This window comes from Dermacentor albipictus, chromosome 9, assembly GCF_038994185.2.
Source record: "Dermacentor albipictus isolate Rhodes 1998 colony chromosome 9, USDA_Dalb.pri_finalv2, whole genome shotgun sequence".
NCBI lineage: Eukaryota > Metazoa > Arthropoda > Arachnida > Ixodida > Ixodidae > Dermacentor > Dermacentor albipictus.
Window position 1 is genome coordinate 95,416,884 of NC_091829.1, and position 7,290 is coordinate 95,424,173.

The following is a 7,290-nucleotide window of genomic DNA, read 5'->3' on the forward strand; positions in this document are numbered from 1 at the left end:
TTTCGACCTGGTCTCTGCCGTAGCATTTGACCCGGACTTCCTCGAGTAGCTGTTCGTCCGTGCCCGTGTACTGGTGCACCAGCCTCTGAATCGATTTGCCGCTTTCTGATTTGTTCTTGCTCGGGTCCATGAGGGACTTGAGGATCTGCCACGTCCTGGCCGTGCTGAGGGTGCCGTTCAGCGCGTTGCTGAATTGCTGCCATCCTTGCCTAGCCAGCTGCGTTGCATACTCCTCCGCTTGTTTAGTTATTTCGGCTATTTTAATCTTTAGCTTCCTATTGAACTTCTGTCTTTTCCAATGCTTGGTGAGGCCGCGTCTCGCCTCCCATAGCTTGAGGAGCCGCTTGTCCACCTCCGGAGTTTGTTCGGTTCTATCCACCTCTTTAGTATAGAGTTCTTGGATCTGTCTGAGTTGCTGGCTCCACTCCTCCGCAGATACAATGTCGCCCTTGATCTGCTTGCTGTGTGCTCTGAAGGCGTCCCAGTCCGTTAGGCGGACCTTGCCTATTTTCCGCTTGATATTGTTTGCGGTTGTGCTGATCCTTATTATGTGGTGGTCGCTTCCAAGGTTCTCGAGCAGGTTCTCCCATTCTGCTTGTCTGGCGCCCCTTACGAAGGTTAAGTCAGGGCACGTGTCTGAACTGACGCTGTTCCCCTGTCTAGTTGGGTGGTGTTCGTCGGTTAGCAATTCGCACTCTGCCTGTTCTGCTGCAGCGCAAATGCCACGTCCCTTCTTGTCGTCTTTATTGTAGCCCCACCTCGGGCTCTTGGCGTTGAAATCACCTGCTATTACTAGGGTGTTGTTCCCCGCGAACTTTTTCGCCTCCGTAAAGAGCCTAATAAAGTCCCCATCTTTCTGTCTGGGCGGGCTGTATAGGTTTATAATATAAGTGATTTTAGATCGTGCTTTCTTTTTGGGGATTATCTCCGTGATCACGTGTTCGATCCGGGTGTCCTTTATTTCGTTATGTGCTATGGCTACTACTTGTTTGCTAATGAGAGTTGCCGTACGGCCATTTTCCTGACACGTGTAGCCCCTAAGCGTAGGGGTGCAGTTTGTTTCCTGTAGCATAATTACGTCTGGTGGGGTTCCTCTGGCATAGATGAATTGCTGCAGGAGGCCTTGTTTTTGCCTGTACCCCCTGCAGTTCCACTGTCACATCTCTAATTGTTGGAGGCGTTCTGCCATGATGGGTTACCATTATTTGCGTTGGGGGTTTCTGTGCCGAACCTGCGTTCGTTAAGTAATCTGTCTCTAGCATCATTGGTTATTCTCTGTGTGTTTTGGCTCTTGATGTGCGTCCTGACATTCTGTTCTAACAGGGCAAACTTTTGTTGTCCCTGCTGCATTTCGCTTTTTAACTGCTGCATCTGCTCTTGCATCTGCCTCTGCATGTTCATCATGAAGGTTTTAAGGTCATCGTTGGAGGTCCCTCCCTCGTGGTGTTGTTGCCCCGTCTCCATCGCCCTAGGCGGTGGGGTCAGAGTCCTAGGCGGGGCATAGCCTGTCCTCGATTCACGTAGTTCTCTGATAACCTCGCTTAGCTGCTTCCTAAGCTGCTCAAGTTCACGTTTAAGTGTCGTATTTTCCTCCGCTAGCTGTTTCTCGCGTGCGGTTTGTGTGTTGTTTGTGTTCGAGTGCGGAGCAAAGAGTGATTTGGGAGGGCCGTCTCCCCAGCTCACCTTAACGCCGCCGCTCTTCTTCTTTTGCTGTCTCTGCCCTTGCGTCTGCTTCTGCTGTTGCTTGTCGTTGCCGCCCAGGGGTGGGAAGGACTCGTCCTTTTCGGATCCCCGGCTCTGGCTCCGGTTCCGGCTGCCCCCGCGGCTGCTCCGGCCCGACTCCTGACTCTCGTCACGGAACCATCTTGGTGTTCTTCCCCGGCTGCGGCCCCGGCTACGGCGTTGCTGCTGCAGGGGGCCCCACCGCAGCTCGCTCGCCGACTTGAGTCGCTGTTTGCAGTCTCTCGTGCCCGCCACGTGGTCGCCGCCACACAGCAGGCATTTGGGTGTGCATGGGTGGTCTGCCGCCGGGTTCTGGAGACCGCACTGTCTGCAGGCCCTAGTCTCCGGATTCGGGCAGACGTCCATTCGGTGCCCCTGTTGGCCGCAGGTGTAGCATACCTGCCTCGTGGGCCGGTACGGGTAGCACCAAAATTCTCCGCTGTGGTAGAGAACTTGCTTCGGGAGGGTGGGGCCGTCGAAGGTGATGATGGCCGTGCTGGATCTCCCGAGCATTCTGGCTGTTAGGATCTTCACGCCTTGCGTGCGAACTCTGAGGCTTGCCTTGAGTTCCTCGGGCGAAGTCTCCGGATCCACTCCGTGGATCACCCCGCGTAGCGTGCCGTCCGGCGCCGCCACGTGTGCGTTTACGGCGTAGTTCTTGTCTCCGAAGCTCAGCTGCTTGATGCGCATAATCTTCTTGGCCGCTTCTTCGTTGCTGGTGCTCACAATTATGATGTTCGATCCAATGCGCAGCCGGATGATCAGGTCTTCTTCCTTACATCCCCGCTCGGTAGCCGCGACTACCGCCCGCGCCACGTGGTGTTGGTGCAAGTCTCTGACTGCGAGTCCTCTCGGCCGGAGGACGATTTTAAAGTCGTCTCTGGGGAGCGGAGGCAGGCGTCGCCTCGGCGCTCCCTCCCTCTCCTTCTTCTCCGCCGCGGCTGGCGCGCCAGCTGCGTTCTTCGTCGCCCCTGAAAAAGGCGCGCAATCTAGGCCGTTTCCCGCCAAGACTTGCTGCTTGCCGCCGCCGTCTTGGCGTTTCCGTTGTTTCTTCGACATGGCGACTATCCAGTCGTCTTCTTTTTCTCTGTCGATTCCGCTTACTTGTGAGCGTTGGATCGTTGAGGTGCTGCTTCCCGGGGCTTGGATCCCTGCTGCAGCGAGGCCGTCTCGGTCTTGCTGCATGTGGGCCACTTCGATGGTGTCGTGGAAGTCTTCTTCCATGTTTTCCTGGGATTCAGCCGAAAATCTTGTCGGTCTTAAGGTCACGGGTTGGTCGTAGCTCGGATTGCTCGTTCGGGACATCGCTCCGATGCGTCTTCACCGCGGGCCGAAGCCGGGAAGGCCGCGGAGCCCCGTACGTAACGCCCTGCCGACCACGTGGGAACTTCAAATGCCGATAAAATCCGAAAAAAGGACCCACCGGCTTGAAATTGGTATCCTCGTGGTCCTCTTCACTTCCGACGTCGATTCCGACCAGAATTTCGGTAGTCCGATGGGATTAACCGGGTCAAAGGACCCCAAAATCACGGAGTGCATGTGAGGCACGTCCGCACTCTTCGGCGAACGCAGCGTTCCCCCTAGAGACAAGACACTGGCCTACCTGCTTCCAGCCATCGTGCACGTCATGCACCAACCACCTCTCCAGTCTGGTGACGGCCCCATCGTGCTCGTGCTAGTAGCGACGCCGGAGCTGGCACGACAGACCCACGAGCTGAACTGCCACATGGAGAAATACACGGCAGTTCGCAGCGTGTGCCTGTCTCGCGGGGAATGGAAGCTACGGCAACTGAAAGCCCTGAAGAGAGGCCCATGTGAGGTTTGCGTTGCGTCACCTGGCCGTCTGTTGTCCTTCCTGAAAGAAGGCAAGGTGAATCTTCGTCGCTGCTCCTACCTGGTGATGGACCGAGTGGACCTCATGCTGATTATGGGCTTAGAAAAACAAATTCGCACCATCAACGCCCTAGTTCACCCAGTCTGTCAGAAGATAATGTTGGTTGCTTCACCAAATTGGGCCGTTTCCCATCTTGCCGATGAATTGATGCACGACTACGTTCGGGTGAGCTTCGGGTTACAGACGGCGCATCAAAGCGGACAGATTGAGCATGTTGTTGTCATCTGTGGTAAAGCTGAGAAAGACGACAAATTAATTGCCATCTTTGAGGACATTCTCCTCAAGAAGTGCGACAAGGTGATAGTTTTCGCAGGAACGAGACAAAGCGTGAATGTATTGGTGCTAAATCTGCAAATGCTGGGCTGGCCAGCTGTCGCCATTCACGGCGGTATGACGGAAGGAATCCGCGACCGCGAACTCAACGCATTTCGAAAAGGCTCGGCGGCCGTATTAGTCGCAACGGACGTGGCCACGCGTCAGCTGGACGATGGCGACGTGCGTTTCGTGATCAACTACGACTACCCGCTGTGTCTGGAGGACTACCATAAGCGGGTGGAGCACGCCACCCGCTGCGCTGATCAGGGCACGGCGTACACCTTTATCAGCCCCAACGACAGCCGGCGTGCAAAAGAGCTCATAGCGATTCTTGGAGCTAACAAACAGACGGTGGCTCCACGACTCCGCGAAATAGCCACCAAGGTGCTTGACGCTGCAAAATATTAACTTTACTTATCCATTCGCTCACCTTGCGATGATGCGTTGCTTGAAAAGCAGGTGTGTCCGTACTTGTAAATTGCTCGTGTATTCTAAAATGCAGACCACGCAGGAATTTTCTTCGTTTTAACAGGAAAAAGGCCGAAAGGATAACATTGGAGCCTTATGGTTGCTCTGTTTGCTTTCATTCAGGTGCTGGGCACGATCACGAAAATTTTCTTGACGTCGAAATTACATGCTTCTCGTATTGTCAATATAAAAACGGCGGTATTTATGTATTGCTCCTATTTGACTTGTGTATAGCATGGGCGTGGCCAAAATGATCGGCTCACTTCAGAGTCACATACATGACCAATTTAAGAACGTGCACTATGTTCGCGTGTAGGGAAAAACACTGCTATTCATATATGTAACAGTAGCGTATGGTGATTCTGATAGTAGAGGCAGTCGCAGTGGTAGCAATGATAGTAGTAGTAACTAATTGTACTTCTACTAGTAGCAATAGTCGTCTTCTCCGGGGGCGTAAAATTCCCACCCAATTTTGTGTGCTAGTGGCACATGTCCACTCTAGGAGATAGGCAAGCGATTTTTAAGACGACCATAAGAATGTATACTCTATCTGTGAGAAGCATGACACACTAGTTGAGCTTATATCGAAGTATAAGAAAATCGGTTAAAGAGTGTGCTATTGAAAAATATAAATATTTCAAAACAAAGAAGGAACGAAGAAATAAATTTAGCATATATAAAAACGTTGTATGTTCTTTTCAGTACTGTCTGAGATAACAAAATGTTATGTGATCATACATATTATCGCTTGCAGACGTATTGCTGGTATAAATTCCAGTGAACACTTGGTCCCTAACATTCCAGCTGAGCACCCGTGATTCCACGTGCTTCAAATGGAGGCTTAAGGGCTTAGTGTAACATATGGGAGCCTATGTATTGCTGCGATAGGAATTATATGGACAATCCAGGCGCACTTTTGCCTTCGTCGTCGGCATCACCGTGATGTTCCGTATAAAGTCCAAGGGCGATAACACTGTCGCCGCGCGCACTATGCTGTATGAGCGAGTGAAAGCAGGTGAAGGGAGCCGACGATCCTGGCTTAATCTGGCGCGCGCGCCGTATCTTGAAAGGGCTCTGCAGACTTCTCACGCCTTTGTGCGCGCTGTCTTCCCGCTGTTCTTGTATTGAAGCGATAGATAACACAAATGTCACTTCGCTCGCTGCTGCTGCGAGGCTTGCCCACATCAGCGTCTAGTATTTTGCAGCAAGTCTCCGCTCTCATCCAGTGTGATGTATTCATGTTTGCTAGTGCGCACGGACACCAATGCTTGTTAATTCAGTTACTAAGCGAATGTTTCGAGTCGATAGGGGGCCGATACCTCGTATATGGAATTCTACTACATTGCTATCGCAGTCGATGCTTCGTATTTCGGGCGAGAGTGGGACTTTATTCAATACATGATTTTCTAACAACTAGGTTTGTACGCGCTCAGCGCATACCTTGAACTACGTCCACGTCTTAAAGTGCGTTTATACGTTCACGAAGCTGAAGAACTTGGGATATGCCAGGCCATAATTGGAAATGCGTTATCATCCCCAGGGTACTTCACGCTCCTTGCGGGGGTATGTATGTATGTATGTATGTATGTATGTATGTATGTATGTATGTATGTATGTATGTATGTATGTATGTATGTATGTATGTATGTATGTATGTATGTATGTATGTATGTATGTATGTGTGTGTGTATGTGTGTATGTGTGTATGTGTGTATGTGTGTATGTGTGTATGTATGTATGTATGTATGTATGTATGTATGTATGTATGTATGTATGTATGTATGTATGTATGTATGTATGTATGTATGTATGTATGTATGTATGTATGTATGTATGTATGTATGTATGTATGTATGTATGTATGTATGTATGTATGTATGTATGTATGCATGTATGTATGTATGTACGAGTACGTGTTGTCGGGCCTGTGGGCCCTGCTCTGCAGCACGCGAGTTGGAAACCTTTGAAACGCGTGTCACAACAGCACCCGTCGCATGGAGGAAGCACACGCATCGAGTTAGACTCCGAAGAACTCGCGCAGGTGGCTGCAGACAAGGAGGCTGCCCGATAAGAACACAGCTGAGACTGTGTTCGGGGCTTTCTAGAAGTGGGCCTGGTGGAGGCGCTGGTGGAGCTCGACCCCCTTGGGTTTTTTTTTTTCGAGAGTGCTGCGGTGCGAGGGAAAACGATTTGCTTAGCGTCCGCGAAACCAAGGGCTTTATTTTTCGCCCCACCCGCCGTGGTTGCCTATAGTGTTGGGCAGCGCGAGGCCGCGGGATCAAATCCCGGCCACGGCTCTCGCATTTCGAGGGGGGTGAAAATCGGCGTCCGAAGTGCGAAAACTACCGTATACTTGGGTTTAGGTGCACGTTAAGATACCCCCAGGTGGTCCAATTTATTACGGAGTCCTTCGCTATGGCGTCCCTCGTAATCAGATCCTGGCTTTGGCACCTCAAACCCCTTAATTTATTTTATTTATTCTTTCTGCCTTTGCGAATTTTCTTGTTTGGCCGGCGCTTGCTTGTCCGTCTTGCGTGTTCTGCTGCATGTTCAAATTGCCTTGATTGTTCGAGTGATTCGTTAGGCAGTAAATTAAAGCGGTTTCAGTTTCAGTTCACAGCGAAGGCGAGGGGCCTCAATCTGGTGCCCAGCTTGTTTATAGTATTACAATTTTTTTCTTCTTTGCTTTTTTCCTCACATTGTTCTGGAGTACGCTTCCGTGCCGCGGGGACCACGAGCACGGAAGCAAGTTAACCGCCCCTATCTCGAAAATGCTGTGGCAATCCAACTAGGCCTACCGGTTCCACTCCGACATTGAGTCCTACACCTGACGCATTTCTGCCCAACCGCCATGAAAGACCTAACCTCGGAGTCAACATTTTTTTCCCCGT

At 51.2% G+C, this 7,290-nt stretch overlaps 1 pseudogene; it reads left to right on the forward strand.

Annotated features, from left to right (window-relative positions):
* The first annotated feature begins 3,349 nt into the window (after positions 1 to 3,349).
* On the forward strand, positions 3,350 to 4,339 carry LOC139050163 (probable ATP-dependent RNA helicase DDX17 pseudogene; annotated as a pseudogene).
* The last annotated feature ends 2,951 nt before the right edge of the window (positions 4,340 to 7,290 follow it).